Below are 16,893 nucleotides of genomic sequence, written 5' to 3' on the forward strand. Positions count from 1 at the left end.
GGCCTAGAAATTCTGAGAAAATAAAACTGAAAAATGATGAATTACAGATGCTAGTAAGACCTCTGTAATTGCAGATAACTAGACGGAAGACTGTAACCATGGTGAGCCACAAGAGAATATTTCAAAACTCGAGTTTGTGGGTAATAAAATAGTAATTCAAGAAGATTAAAAGAGATATATTAAAATGTCTTGTCAGAGAGCCAGTAATGGTGCAAAGGACTGTAAGTGGACAAAGGACATCAAAACCTGAAATGTTTTTTTAAACAGCTAGCTACTCCCATTATCTTGGGATCAAGCTTAAATGTCAATGTTAAAGAAGTTTTTCAGAACTTATTTTATTAGATTGATTTTGTGGACAGAGAGTATCTTAAATGTAGAATAATAAACTTCCTAATACAAGCTCAAGCATGATATGGCACAAACGATGTGCCCAGCCTCTTATTTCCTTATGTTACAGGGACTGTGCTATGTTGTAATCAACTCAACTTTGCCCACTTCTCCTACAAGCATCCTCATGTTTCCACACATCAATCCCCTATGGAGTGTGCTTTCCAAGTCAAATCATCAGCCTCCATACTTTCCTTCGTCTGATCTGTTTCTGCTTTGCTGTTCTTATTGGCCATTATCAAAAGGAAGTTAATTTAATATCATCATTTGCTCCATTCTCTTAAAGCAGCCCTAATATGTCCCCTCCAAACTCACTATCTAATAATTTTACATACCTTCTGGTGTGATTTTTTGACATTTCCCACCCTCAGCTCTCTTGTCTCTACTTGCATTGTGAAAGGTTTTTTTGGACAGGGTTTGGTTTACTTACATGTAACAACTCTGCAGCACCTGGCATAAGCAGAACTCTCAGGTTCTGTGGATGTAATTGTAATACTTATAAATAAATAATCTGAATTGGCTAAATGGCTGGAGTAAGATCTACGTCTGTTTCAGGCTGAGCTCTGAATCACATGCATGTGATTCTCCTGCAGGTACCTGAATATAGTGTGGTAAATGTTTTGGTTTGTTTTTTTCCCTCTTCATGCCCTATTTGTAGCTACATTCTCTCATGGGATACAAGCAACTTCTGTGGACTTCAATGGGAATTATTCGTCTTCTGCAAGTGGAGAGCAGAGCCTGTGGACTCAGCCTGGACTGAAGCCAATGTTCTTTTAAAAGTTCACATGCCTCGTATTGGCTCTCTAATTTAGACTCCTGACCAAAAAAAGGGAGAGGGGGTGAAAAATCGTAGTAGCTGCTTCAGTAAAAAAAATTCTAAGGGTTAACATAACATGATGTAAACTATTTCATCTGTTCTTCCTACTTGCCCATTTTAATCAGAAATGTGTAAGTAGAGCCTTATATGCAGTGAAGTTGAAGAGTGCTAATGGGATGTCTGTATTGCGTTGTACTCTGAGTACTTATGCCAGAATAGGGAAAGCCTTTACTCTGTAATTCTCTGAAGCAAGAAAGAGGCTTCCTGAAGAGTTACTTTAAATTTAAACTCTCATTCTAATGTTAGGCAGCCTGTTGGATCTCGGAGTTAAAAATTGCTTCAGCTCTAGTTACTAGAGCCAGATGTAACATTGACCTTAAATGGTAAAAGCTCCCAAGAGTGAACGAGAGGCTGGCCTGCAGGGAAAAAGAGGAATAACTGAAGTTTTAGGTAAGTAATCTTTATAACTGAGAATAAGCTCTTTTTCAGCCGTGAAGCAGAACGGAACCATATTTCCTCCTTAAAGGTACAGTACCTTGTTTTTGTGATACTGAGTAGTTGGTTCTTTCTACCTCTTCCCCCCTCCCCCCTTCAAATTCTACCTCTTCTTCAAATTTTTGCTGCTTAAAAAGTGGGTGTAGTTAATGAAACCTAGTTCTTCTTATGTACTGCTTGGGAATATACAAGAATGAAAAAGAAAAAGCTGTGATAATTATACTGAGACTTGATTAATAAAGGTACGTAGTCAGTAATTCAGAGCAACCTGATTCACAGATACTGTTATCTGTATTGTGCTAACCATTAGAGAGTCTTAGTTAGCAGCAATACATGTTATAGAGAAACAGATATTTAACAGATTTCTTTTTTCTTTTTAATTGTATGACTTTTCTTCCCACATGCTTGCTTTTAACAGTGCCGGAGTTGTTCATTTTGATGGATTACCTACTTGTGTCTGGAATCCATCCTTTAAAAAGACATTTCCAGAGCCATTTCTTTATACTGTATAGCTTTTGGTTTTAATCCTATTAGATGTAAATTAGTACCATGAAGTTGTGTCTAATTGGAATACTGTACAGAAAAAAAACCCTTCAAATGTTAAAGCATGTTTGCTTTAGTATGAAAAATCACAATATTTACATTTCCTGATATTACAGTCTTCAGTTTTATCTGTGCTGTTTGGTAGGCATGCTGCACTGAAGTGTATTTTATTTCCTTGGCAAATTACAACATTTTTTTTTGTCTTACTAATGTGTATGTTAAGCTCTTTTTTTTCAAACAGCAGTATGTAAACAACATGAAAGAATGAGGTCAGAACAAGGAAATGATAGCTGAAATTGAAGACTCAGGTTTGTGTTACTAACTTATATTAGTAACAACTTGTGTTAGTGAGTTGATTTTTCAAATCGTATATTTCATCTGGTGAAAAATTCTGTGTAATGAACAGTGAATTTCCATCTTTGTGGAGTGACTAGACAGTAGTTTTTAGTTTATACAATGCAAAGATTGGGCGAATTTAGAGTTCTGAGCATAGACAGTGTTCCTGCAAGTGCTAACAGTTACTGCATTTATATTTGATATGGTAGGTGTTGTGTATACTTTAACGGAAGTTCACTTCATCTGGCTTCAAGAGAATGTGACAAATGAATTTTACTTGTTAGAACATTTCAGATCCGGTTGCAAAACTTGTAATTAATTTTCCTTTTATTTTTCTCTGGACTATCATTAGTGAACGGCTTAGTTCTTTTAGGTTAATCTCCTAGCTGACCTTCATGTTTTAAATCAACAATTATACCAAACTTAGAGCTTAATAATCTGATGATACAACTCATAGAAATCTAAGTTTTTTAGAACTAACAGTGAAAATTAAGAAACAGTCCAATATATTAAATGCTGAATACTAGAGAGTCCTCATTCTTTTAATATTCTTTTATTTTCTAGCCTCCAAGGCCCTCATTGTGATTTGCTGGTCTTGCATGTGTTACTTTACTTGTGACATTTTATGCACCCCTTCAACTTGTGCAAGGATATGCAACTTTAGATGGTATTTAAGAGGCGTTTAAGTTTTAATAAGTTATTTTTAAAGTTGTGTATGGACTGGAATAACTAATCCATGTCTAACTCTTCCACATCTGAACTAAGTATATATTTCTAATATATGATATCTTGTAGCATTTCAGCGACTATTGTTCTTATTCCATACAATCCTTTTTTATTTTGTAACTTAGAATATATTATATAATGCCTATATGTAAATTTATCTTCAGTAAAGATGTTATGATGACAATAAGTGTAATTTAATACAAAAACTACAGGTTGCTCATTAGTGCATAGTGAAAATTGTGTGTTAACGTCAGCACTATGATAAAGTACCTAGTGTATTTAACTTACATAAATCCATCTGTTTTACATCCCTCTGGGTTAATCTCTAGACTGGCTGTGGACATGAAACCTATACACCTCCCTGCCTTCTATCTTCTTATATGTTTGAGTCAGTTTTAATAACTATAGTCCTGTTTATCTGGGACCAAAGCAGTGGAAGCTAAGAATTATCTAGCAGCCGGTTTCATGGTTCTAATCTTTATCACCAGCTTCTTCCACCCTCCTTTGGATCAATCTGCTTTCTGACATCTTTTAATGACAGTATGGTGTCAAATCACTTTTTTAAAAGCTGGATAAGAGAGTATGGCAATTGAGGTATAGAGAGTTGGTACTGAGAAGAGACAGATGTGAAAGCTTCTCATTTCAAGGGTCGTGGAGTTCTCTTGACTCATCTAGTTGCTGTTCTGGGAGAAGTGTATAAGTCCAAGAAAAAGAAGCATCAAATGCCTTGTGAGTGGAAGGGGAAATAAAATCCTTGTTTCAAGGTTTGTGGGCTATTTAAAGATCTGGGGGATTTGTGGGCAGAGAGAGATCTCTTTTCTGTACTAACTTGCAGTCTTCCTGTAAATGAAGCAGAAGAATTTCCTTGTGATGTGTTCTCCATTTGTACTTGCTTTGAAAAGTGGTTCAAAGAGATGTTTTGGATCTCAGTATCACTGACAGAAAGGGCATCTGGGTAGGTGATGGATCTTTGTAAGCTTATAAACTAATGACTCAAGATGTGGATTACTGCTTATGCACACATGTAGTGGTACGTTGTGGAGAACTAAGACTGTGACTGTTATGGTAGCACTTTGAAATAATAACTCCGTTTCTCTCCCTGGAAAGTAGGTCCTAAGAATTCTGAAAAGGAGAGAAGTATTTGACACTTAGAACAAGTGGACTTGTAGCTTCAGGTTTTGTTGGAGACCTTGGCCTCTAACAGCATCCCCAGATTTAATCCTCTTCAGTGCATAGATGTAATAGACTTTATCTTTATGTTTCTTTACTTTTTAATTCAATGTGTCTATCATTAATTTTACAGTCTGGAAAATAATTTGAGAAATTTGATTTTACATAGGAATTGCCACATGTATTGAGTATCTGAAAGACTTAAACAACAACAATACCGACAATGGCCACCACCACTCCCCAACTAATAGCTGAAATCAAGACTACCTTACCCTTATCATCTCCTAGAACTTTTACCTGCCCTTAAAATGTATAAACCCCAAAGTCTTTAGGTATCACAAGTCATCAAGGACCTGTAATATTGCAGATATTATCACCTGTGGGTTTGGACAAGTAAGGCCTGTAGAATAAGTTTTGTTGTTTTTTTTATGCTAACAAAGATTGGTTGGAGGGAGGAGGATGAGAGGGGTGGGGAAGGAAACATGCAAACTTGGTAGGTAATGTGTCAGTGTGTATGTTAACCTGAAAGTTTCTTTCCCCAGCTAATGCTAAAGCATATTCTGTTGTGTTTTGCCATGATACAAAGTTACTTTAGAATCACTGTGCTGTCTCTTAATTTATGTGCAAATACACTTATCTTAGTGATTGTCCAAACAGAGGTGCTATCTCGTGGCTATAAAATAGAGTCCATTGGGCTAGTTCCTGCAATTTCTGCAAAGAGCAAAAGAATTGAAAAGTTGATATAACAAACAGTGGTGGTTGGGAAAGCATTTTATGAAGGAGTTGCACATTTTTATTTCTTACCAATTTTAAGGTTTTGCACCCTGGAAATGGATACATGGTAGAAATTCTGTGCTGCTGGGTCCAGTACAGCAATTGGTTCGGCCTAGGGGCTTGCCTTCAGAGTAACATTATTGCTGTTTATATAATTCTGCAGAATGTTTTGTAATGCTGAAGTTATACATGGGGAATTTGGCTCTGAGCCTATGCTTTTGAAATAATTAGCAAAGTTTCCGTTGACTTCAATGGTGCCAGATCAGGCTCTTAGTGAATACCACAAAAGTAAAGTGTATGTTAGCAGGAAATGAGAGTCTGAAATCTAGGAGAATTTGAGTAGGAGCAGTGGGTCTATTTTTGTCCGTCTTATTTTGAACTTGGAGGGATGCACTAACAAATGGTAGGATGCATAGAATGAGATCTGTTTATGAAATTTTGGAAAAGAAAAAGCCACTATTTGATATTCAAATGTTCCCCCAGTTTCTCTGAAATGTCTTTGAAAAGGCCTTTTTAGAAGGGGGTGTATGTGTGCAGGTGGTAGAGTATAATAAAGGATGGTATGCCAATTAACATTTCCTGTTAAAACTTCCAAAATTGTGCTGAGCTGTGCTCTAACTGCTGAGCAGAGAAACTAAAAGTAAAATGTCTAACCATAAGTTGGAGGAGAGCTTGTGGAGAGGAAGGGAAATAAGAAAGTATAAAAGATTCGCAATTTCAGCCACTGAATTTCCCATATTTTTCTTTTAAAATAGTGAATGAATGTGACTGCCCTCTGGGCTCAGGAAAATAGCACGATATAATTAGGGCCCTAGTTGCAATGGAGGGTGGAGTTTGCCCCAGGAGGAGGTGCAAAGTCAAGTTGATGTTCTGCACATCATCTCAGACTGGAAAAATCTTGTAAGCAAATCTAAATATTGTGCCTGTCATCTTGACTTCCCTGAGGGCTGTTGCAGTTAATACACTTATCATTCATATTCTTTGATAGGTATAATTACCAGCATTGCTCTAAAAGCTGTTTTTAGTAAGTGCAGTAGTTAGTGGAGCAGACTGTAGAAAACCAAGCAGATGTATCAGAATTCCTAAGTATCTTAGACACTTAAAGCAAGATTGGGAGACTTGAAAATTGCTCTGTGTTTACTCACTGAATTAGGTGAAAATACCTGTGAGGGACAGAGAGAAACAGTTTGTGGGATATATTCTAAAACCTCAGCATGTAAAAACTCAATTTTTATCTGTGTGCTGAGCTTTTGCAACCTGTTTGAAATATCTCCTGCATAAAACACAGCATTAAGATGTCCCTTCCAAAACTCATATATTATGTGCTAATGGAATAGACTCACTGGAATATTAACAACCTTGTACCCTTATAAGAAGCTCTTGACGTTTCCTGTTGGATTCATTTTTTAAAAAAATCTTTGACATTTCCTGTTATACGGATTTTAAATGTTTTTTGTTGGTAAAATGACAAACATCAACCATCCTGCTCTATACAAAGCTGACCTATAACCATAACAGAAAGGTGAATAATACCTAAAGATCCCCCAGGAAATATGTCCTGTTGCTGCTTGGTATTTCCATTTCTGAGTGTGTTCAGAAACTACATTAAACACCAAGCGGTGTTTTTCACTGATCACTTGTAGAAATGATACAAAACTTAAAGGACCCAGAGCAAAATACTACACCAGAGAAAAGTAGTCTTTCTTATGAAAATGATGAATTGTGTTTCCTTAAATCACATAGCAGGTCAAACTTATCGCTTCTTCTAAATCACTGTTGCTGTGTTTGTAATGTGCAGACCTTTGCCCGTGTGCATGAACTAAGGGTCTGTCTCAGTGGATTTTGATCCCTCCTGAGAATCTGGCTCCACTTAATATGAAGGCAATTTCCCTTTTTCTGTTTCTTAACAGGTAAAGATCAGAGTCGAAAAGTTTTTTCCCTCCAGAGTAGGACCTTGTAAATTTCTTGCACATCTTTTATAAAATGGGCACAAATCAACAAAAGTTTTTCACCTAATCTTGTTCTCAGGTAGTAGTTAGTGATATGCTTTCTCAGAACAAAAATCCTTTAAACTCACAATATGCCTTACACTTATCTGTCTGCTTATATGATTCAGAGGTTGTGAAGTTGGGAGGTTTTTTCTTCCTTTTGAAGGTGGGTACTGTACAATCATCTTGTGTACTTATCTTCTGAGCATCTGCTTAGAAAATAAAACAACATGCCATTTTTGACATGCAAGAAAGTGCTATAAAAAGTCTGTTGCTATGTTTTAAATGCCTACACTCGGTTGCTATAGCAATAAAAATCTCAAAATTATGTACAAATTGCCATAGTGCGTTACCAGCGCTTTCTGGGACAGGGTGATTGTGGGACAGAGAACGTGACAAAGATGCTCAGTATATTAGAGGGCGGAGTTGCCACATAGTTTCCAGGTGACCTGTGCTGTTATCTGTGAGCAAAATGTGGCCTAACTCTATAAATCCCAAAAGTGCCTGTGTCCAAAGAGATAGTTGGATCCCTGCTTAATTCAGTTGCTTCTTCATGACTTGTGTGACAGAGTTCAATACTTGAGCACTTCCATTTCTCTGCAAGAGAAGTTGCTGATAATGTTGACCTTTCTCTAAATTCCTCCAATCCCATGATATCGAGTGTGAAAATCAGCATAGAGAGTGCATTGAACTGTGTAGATTTCCTCCCTGTAACATTACAATAGTCAGTCTGGCCTTTGCCTCCCGAGGCAGCTATGGGAACGCTGCTATCAAAAAGAAAAGAAATTAAGTGGTAGCTAATGGAAGTCCTTAGCATCTCTCTGGGGCTCAAAGCCTTGAACATTCAGTTGCTTCTTGAAGAGAGCAGGAAATTCAACTTCCTTCATAAAACACAGCAAGTAAAGGAAGGCATGTTATTTTGCCAACTATAAGTTCAGTTATGGAATTGAATTGTTACTTCAGGCATTTCTATGCTTTGTTCTCTCTTCTGCTGGGGAACAAGTTAGGGAAAAGAAGACTTGGAAAAACTGAAACCTTGTTTGAAAGTAATATAACTGTTCTGTTCTCATTATTCCTAATTGCTTGAAGAATCCTCAAGGTTCGAATGAGATTGGCTCGAACTGCATAACAGCGTGCTTTTCAGTTTGAATACGGTAATCCACAGCAGTCACATAGTTATTTCAAGTGTTTTCCTTAACATATACCTTGAGGTCCGGTTGAGGGGTCTGGTATCAAGAATATATCAGTGATAGAAATACATATTTTAATTTTTGTTTCAGATGTTGGATAGGGATGAATGTTCTTGTTCAAGGGTCACTATGCTGGTAAACATATAGATGAAGTGATTCCTAGAGGCACTATGGTACTCTGTAGTTTGAGGACACACCTAAATCCTCTAATACTTCTAAGTACATTTGTGCTACTTTATTTTTGTAAAAAGTCTGAATAAACTACTACTGTGTACATAGCTTACGGTTTTTCTCAAAATAAGAGTCGCAATGTTACATAGTAGCAGCTTTCTCATTTCTACCACAGAATAGCTTGTATTTGCAACCTCATTGCAATATTTTTCTGTAATGAATTTTGAGCACCTTTGGGATTTAATTTTAATATTTCAATTTTGTTTTTAACTGTTGAGAATTTTGACATTTTGTAGCTTTATAGCTGCACAAACTTCCATGCGCGTGGAAGAATGTGTCTCTCTCAACAAAGAAGAATTTCTTTTCAGAAAGGGTTATTAGACATTGGAATGGGCTGCCCAGGGAGATGGTGGAGTCACCATCTCTGGATGTGTTTAAGAAAAGACTGGACATGGCACTTAGTGCCATGGTCTAGTTGACAGGGTGGTGTCAGGGCAACGGTTGGACTCGATGATCCCTGAGGTCTCTTCCAACCTGGTTGATTCTGTGATTCTGTGATTCTGTGATCTATGTGGATTCTTTGTTTGCTTTCCTTCTCAACTGTTCTGCATGGCGTACTGGACAAACACCTTCAAAAGGGTTTATTCTTAAACAAAAATGTCAACAGGACTGACTGTGGTTTTGTTTTGTTTTGTTTTTTTTAACAGATCTTGTAGAGATGTCCAGATGTTAGATCCATAAATATTTATTGATTAATTTTGTTTATTAAGCTTAATATTGTTTATTAAGCTTTTCTTAGAATTGCAATGATTATTTTTTATGTAAAACTTGGGAGATGCTTCTGTGGTTACATATAGTGTGCCTGTAAAATTCTCACATGTATACATCTACAATATTGTAGCTTTTACTGTTGACAGTATGTGATTATATGAATAACCTAATTGGGGAGGGGGAGAAGACAACAGAAGGAGATGTGTGAAACTTATAAACTATAGTTTTTAGGTTTCATGAAACTGACAAATTCTTGAAATACAGAAACCTGATTTTCATTAGAACTGTGTCCTATACACATAGCACCCTCACCGCAATTGTTACAACATCAGTTTATTCTATACTTCAAAGCTATTCTATATAGTCTCTGTTTTGGATGCTGTACTGCTGAACTTACATTTGCCATGGAAATGCAAACTGCCTGATACCTGCCATTCCCTGGGTCAGCATTGGTTGAAACTGATCACCAGTTCAAAAGTAATTGTAGTGCAGGGAGGAAAAGGGAGAGTTGAACAGACAACATGGCTACAGAAGCATTTTTTCAAGGAAAAAAGAATTATATGGCTGTTGGTTAGAGGCACATTTCTCATTATATATTGTCCACTAGCCTTTTTTAAGTGTTAGCTATGCATTTATTCTTTCCAAAATCTATTTTTGGTCTTGTTTTTCTTGGACTAAAGATTATGCTGTTATTCTGGTTGTCAGCCAACTATCCTTCCCCCTTCTTCCCTGCCCTCCCTTCATTCCCTCCCAGTAGCCTTTGAACTTGTCCAACTTCTTGAATTTGGCAAGAGAGGATCTCAAAAGTAGTATGCTCATACAAGTGAAAATCAGTGGTGTGGTAAGAGAGGAGAGACCCAGGTTAGTGCTGCTAAGGGAGAAAGGCTCCACTGTGAGCTGAAATTATCACTGATTCTGTTTGATCTGCCAGCTGGCAACCTGGCATGTGTGAAGCTCAAAACCAGGCACAGAAAATGCTGTCTCTTATTCTTCCAGACTGGCAGGAGACTAGGAGACAAGTGAGCTTGTTATGATGAGGGAGATAAAATGTTAAATCATTGAAATAAAATACCTGAAGAACAAGTTTCCTTACCTCAGCTGCTTAGAAACACCTTGTTTCTTAATGTAGAGAGGCATAGGTTACAAAACTGTTTGTGCACTGGTATCTTAACTTTATTTTGGAAAACTTTTGCAAATGTGTGTGAAACATATCATGAAAGCTACATGCTGATAACTCTCCTGTGACTTCACACTAAGTTCTAATAGTTGGTGGCAGTCCATATGTTTGTTTTCTTCCCAAAGCAGTGCAGAGCACTGTTAGATTGTAAAACAGACCCTCATCTATTTTTCAGATTTTTCCATCAAGGCTGCAGTGCCTAAAGGGAAAAGATCTGAGGTTTCTGCAGTCATTGGGAACAGTCTATAGACTCTAGTCGGTCTGCTCTTCAGGCATGCCAGTCAGGCTCATGGGAATGTTGTTAGTCGACAGGTTCTTCCCATAGTGAATAAATGTCAGCTGTCTGGGTAGAGGCAGTCATTCTGATTAGGCTTTGCTTATGCAACAGATGTTTTGAAGCTCAGCCAGGGAGAGTAAAGTAATACCCAGAGACAGCAGCCCTCATCTGCTTTCTGGTCATTTGAAGAAGGCAGCTGAGGCTCAAGAATCTGTTCCCTGAAAATTTCCTTACATCTGAAGTGGTTTCTTCACCAGTGATGTCCCTTTGTTTGTGCATATATTAGGTCAATACGCAAGCTCTAAGGTTGATGAAACTTCAGGAGTTCGTATCACGAACAACTGCTTGCTTGCACCTGCTCCTTTAGGCACCCTTTTAATCACCTGTCATAGATTTTGTTTTTTCAAGAAAATATGCAGCAAAATACTGGACTCTCTCTCTGAAGATTACTCAGAGTATACAAATACTGGTTTTACATGTACTTCATCCCCCCCACCTTGATTCATGGGGTTTAAATAACATTAGGAAAACCAGCATCATTAAACAGATGCTCACAAAACCAGAGAGATGGTGTTCCTGTTAAACAACTCCCCCTTTGGCTTCCTTCAGGTCACTTTAGAAATTTCTAGAGGCCCATTTTGTTGAAGTTAACTTCAGTAAAAAATGGCAGAATAAGATCTCATTTGTTCTTAAGCAAACTGACTACATACTTTATTTCTGTTAGTCACTGATTAATTATTTTGTGATTATTTGAAAGAAATTAACCAGTGGTAACATCCTGCTTTCTTTCTTTGCTTGATCATCTGTTTGGGAGGAGCTGGGTTTTTTTTGCGTTAACAACAAAAAAAAAACCTTTTCTGCCTAGATAACATTAATTTTGTTTCTTTTTTTTCCTGCCTACAGCATTCCAACCATCAGCTGCTGAATTTTCGCTATCCTTTCTTCACCTGTGCTACACAGCACTATGCTGACCATGACAGTTCCAGACCTTAAATTCCTCTGATAGGTAATGTCTAGCTTTCTGGTTGCATTTTAAATTTTACTTCAGTTATTTGAAACAGTTGAGCTAATTTCTCATTTGCAGATCTCATCCAGTGAAGTTAATAGGAGTCTTGTGCATGTAACAGTTACATAGGTCAGCTACTTTGAGCAACCTGGTCTTTCAGCAACCTGGTCTAGTGGCAGGTGTCCCTGCCCATGGCAGGGGGTTTGGAACTGGATGATCTTTCAACCCAAACCATTCTATGATTCTACTTGTTATTTTGACAATTTTTGTAAATATTTCAGTCTCTTTTTTTTTAGTTAACGTGTGTTGACCATTTGCTAGTTTTTTAAAGTAAGTGCTGCTTCATAAACCAATTTTAACTAAATTGTTCATAAAAAATAGTATAAAAGTTATAGATGAGAAGATCTGGAATGCTAAAAACCCCCACGTTTATATGACACCAATTTCTGTGTTTGTACACTCCTCTTCTATTGAGGCCACCAGTGGTAGCTTACTGTCCGTGAAAACGTTAATCCTTTGCAGTCCAGATCAGAAACTGAAGTTAATGAACTAGAAGATAAAAATCATTGCTGGATTGCCTAACTAATATTCAGAGTTATGTTTTTGTCCATAGCTATCAAACATAATCCCCACTGAGTTCAATGCTCTGCCTAGGTGGATGTTCAGTGATGGAAGTTACATCATAAAGTCAGTATGTAACTGTGCATTCTTGCTAACTGAAAGTGCAGTATGGTTTGTGTATGTGAGAAAAGTGAGATTTAGTTCAGAAGTGCAGAAGACCAGACAGCTACTATAGATAACATGATGAGTTTTACTATAGTGAATTTAATAACTAGAACCTGTCCTGAAGCAGTATTACACAATACCCACATCTGATAAACAGTTCAGGTGAAGAAGTAAGATACAGTGGCCAGTTTCACTTGAGTACATTGAAGAATGATCATTTCTTCTTCACAGTGGTAAATCTTAGCTATATTAGCAAGTGTTTATTTGAAAAAGCTGAAAAATTGTGTTGCTAGTATTTTGAATGTTCTGAGGTTCTTAAATAGATCTTTTGAAAAACAAACAAACAAAACCCCAAAAAGCTCATCTTTCCCAAAATATTTGGAAGATATAGTGAAAGATGTGCCATTATACAGTGAAAGTATACTGTGAAGAACCAGCTCTCCTGAATAGTTCAGAACTGAACTGTTGAATCCCTCACTTTCTTAAACGCATGGTTCTAGTATTTTCTGCTGCATTTGTACTGTGAAATAATGATTTAAATTGATGAAATGTCAATGTTCTACTCAGTTGTAGAGATTGAGTAATGTATCAATGTAAAGCACGTTGAGCATGTTTTCAATATACAGACATCCCGAAGGAATATTAACTCATCATAGTAAGGGTTGCAACTGTGTAGCTTTGTGAAAGTCAATTGAGCAAATAACTTCTGCATGCCTTTGCAGAGTAAATTGGCTAGAAAAGTCATGTGGCTTACTGATACCTTATTTTTGGCTTGATATAGTTGCAGAAATACAAGTGAAGTCAGAGGATGAACCTGATGAGTAAACTAAATAAAATTCCGTGACTCTGCTGCAAAAATTGAAGAAGAAAATGTAATTTTTAATACCAAAAGCACTAATATTGTGTAATTGGTTACTCTGTCATTGAATATTCATGAAGCTCTGCAGTACAATGTTCAGTTAAGATATTGGTTGTAATTAACGCAAGCTATGTGATTGAAACACACCTTTTTGCTTCAACTTAATTCACAAACATGATTAATATGCATTTAGAATTGAAGTATTTTTTTCTTTCTCACGGGTGATAGAAAACTGTAGTATTATTCACTCAGGTTGGCAAATGAATTGTTATGGAAAGTATTGTAGTTGCCCAGTTTGTTTATCTTAGAGGTTCTGTTGTTGCTTCAGAAAATCATTTGAGTTAACCGGATAATGAGAGTTTTGGGAAAAAATCATAGCTGGCTCTGACTTTAAATTTCAATATTTCCTTTAACAAAAACACAAAAATGGCATGTTCAGTTAGTAACTTTATCTTCTTTGGTCTGTAAAAATATACTTTTTTTTTTTTTTTCTCCAGGAAGGTTAAAACAAAACACTTGGAGGGAACTCTTAGAAAAATGAATTTGTGGGTTGCCATTAAGCACCATGGAAATTAAAATAAACATTGTTCTAACTAAGAAACATTAACAACAACAAAGTTTGTGTTGGAAAAAATCTTTACATGTCTTAGAAACACGTTCAACACAATTTCACATCATCTTATTTATACAGATCAAACAGTATCATTGGTATTAAGTTATCTTTAGACAGATTTCAATTTTTTTTTTTTTGCATAGATCTAGACATTGTGTATCTTGTTTGTTAAGCTAGCTTGGCAAGTGTTACTTGTTTGTAGTCAGTTGGTATGTGTTATAAAGAAGAAATAAAGGAATTATATGAAAAAAGATTAGTGGAACATACATTAAATGTTTATAGAAAACCTGTAACTGTAGTTCTAGCTTTTTTATTTCTTTCCATTTGTGAGGCAAAACTATTGGGAAGATGGTTTCCTCATGACTGCAGCCTGGGATTTGGATAGAAGAGAAGTCTAATAAAGAGAATTGTTATTTTAATTCTGAAGATTTTAATTTCTTAGCCAATAAATTTAAGAATTAAGAGAAGGATAGAAGCTATTTCTCTGTAGCCCCCTGTTCCTTTCCCTGCCCCAAGCAATTTATTTGGAAGGTAATCTGATGTAAGTCACTTCAGGAAAGGGGGTCATATAAAAAAAGGTTAATTTTAGCCTAATGAAGTTTGCCTCCCTGGGCTTCCCCTGTAGTCAGCTGAGAAGAGAGAGGTTCCTCCAGAGTGCAATTCAGAGAGCCTGAATTAAGTTCCTGATTTTTAGGGCAGGAACTTAAATTGACTTAAAAACAAACAAAAAACCAAACCGAACAAACAAACAGAAAACTTAGGGATACAAATGGCCTTAGGCTAAAGTGAGTCTGTGAAAGGTCCCCTTTACACACACTCTCATGCCTCTCAATCTGTTGAGGGCAAGTGGTATTATAACTCTTTTATTGAAGATGATGTACAGAATGGAATAGGTCTAGGTTCTTTTTCTTCCCTTGTCCTCTGCAGGGGAAGGAGCATCAAATTTGGTGTTACTAGTTTTGGTAGAAACATTTGAAAGAAATCTCAGGTCAGCATTTAGCAACTGTATCCAGCCATATCCAAACTGATGAATCTATGAATGAAAACAGCATTTTCACTTGACAAGTAAAAGCAAATATCTGCGTTGTCTGTAAGGAAAAAAAATAATAAAAATCACTTCCTCAGCTTATCAGGTTTTGCTTTCTCTATATCAACTATAATAGGACTAATGTGTAAAGCTAGCGTTCACTTTGATTTAACTGAATTGATAAAGAGATGTAAGTAAACTGGAGAAAGTTTCATAATGGGTACCAAAACACATTTTTTAAGGCAAAACTGCAAACATGAGAGCTTCAAGGGGAAGAGGAATACTGAGACTAGAATTTAACTTTTGGATGTTGGAAAAACTGTTTGTTTTTTTCAAAAGTTCTCTAATGCTTTTTAATGAGCCAAAGCAAAAAAAAAAAAGTTACAAACCCCTCTTTTTCCTTCAAGAAATTGACATTGCAGTGATAGAACAAACAAGTTATATTTTGCTCCTACTTTGTAGCAAATGTGTGTGGATATATTTTATTTAGATCAAAATTCATCAATCCCAATGATTTTTAATTGGAAGAAAAATATACCATTTAAAATGCTTGATACTAAAGCATTGTGTTTGTACCACAGAAGCTTTGAACTTGAAATACGTATATGATAAAATTAAATGTTTCATGACAATTCTTCCCTGGACCAAAGACAAGAATTGGAATAAAATCTTTTAAATAAGAAAAGGCACACCTGTAGAACTGACTATGGAAGCAGTCACACAAGATAGAATGAAATCATATATATTTCCCTGATAATAAATCTGTTGCTTTAATGTTGTATAAAAAAAATATTTTGTAGTTTAATTAAATGGAATTATTCTAAAGACAATTTCTCTTTACAACCAAAATGAGGAAATATGGCAAAACTCTAATGGAAGCAAATGATTTTTAATAAATTAGTGACATAAGGCTATTTTCTATCCTCAGACATTCATTTGCAATTTGTATTTTGAGAATACATGTGCAAAAAAGGTCAACAAGCCCAGCCTTAGCTCATTTATCAGTATTGTGTTAGGAGTGCTACAGGTTTGTGGGACAGATTCTCACTACTGAGAAATTTATTCTTTGTGTGCCATAAAGGTACAATTCAACCTGTGTCTGACTCACCTCAGTTGAAGAGGCAGTGAACTGGAAGAGTGTATTCCTGTCCAAACCAATTCTGCATGAATACTAACTGTTATTGCACTTTTTCTCTCCTCTTCCACAATAAATTTTAAAACCCTTATCACCAGGATTGAAAAGAATTGTTTGGTTACTTTCTCAAAATAAACCTTTACTTAGTTTCATGAGCTGTTTCAAGTGTAGCTACCAGTATGCACTTTGATATGTAGCTGGAGATGATATTCTGCAAGATAACAAGGGCCATACTAGACAATAGAACCCAAGTATATGGTAAAAGCATGGAAAATTATATAACTTTCTAGAAAACATGGTATTTCATTTCAAATTATTAGGTTGAAAAGGAGGCAGTATTGCAGCTCCTTACTAGTCTGTTGCCAAGAGATGACTTTTTTTTTTTCCCAAAAATTTTTATACTGGCCATATCCTGAGTAGTCAAGCAAAGCTCTTATGATGTCAGTGGGTAAGAATTTTGGCTTCTTTATTTTACAAATTACAAATTAAGTTCCTTAATGTACAATTATTGTGCTTATATGAAGATACACTACTCTTCCCCCACCCCAAAAGACAGATGCTTGCTGCTTTCTGAGTAACTGTCTTCTGGGTGAAAGTAATCATGGAATAGGTATTCAGAGATCATGAATGAAGCATAATAGCTGTTTTAAAACAAGAGTCATTCCCTGCTTGGTATCATGTTCTTTTGCTTGTCTGTACCCCCAA

General features: G+C 36.2%; 1 protein-coding gene across 6 annotated transcripts in view; it reads left to right on the forward strand.

Moving 5' to 3' along the window:
* The first annotated feature begins 1,436 nt into the window (after positions 1-1,436).
* Positions 1,437-16,893, forward strand: part of IRAG1 (inositol 1,4,5-triphosphate receptor associated 1) — an 81,929-nt gene continuing 66,472 nt past the window's right edge. For 4 of the 6 annotated variants that reach the window (XM_068398609.1, XM_068398608.1, XM_068398611.1 and 1 more), the window contains exons 1-2: positions 1,438-1,654; positions 11,726-11,828. The gene's annotated coding sequence lies outside the window, so the exon portion shown is untranslated. The other 2 variants (XM_068398612.1, XM_068398610.1) reach the window with 2 other exon arrangements.

The sequence above is a fragment of the Nyctibius grandis genome, chromosome 4 (genome assembly GCF_013368605.1).
Source record: "Nyctibius grandis isolate bNycGra1 chromosome 4, bNycGra1.pri, whole genome shotgun sequence".
Classification (NCBI taxonomy): Eukaryota; Metazoa; Chordata; class Aves; order Nyctibiiformes; family Nyctibiidae; genus Nyctibius; species Nyctibius grandis.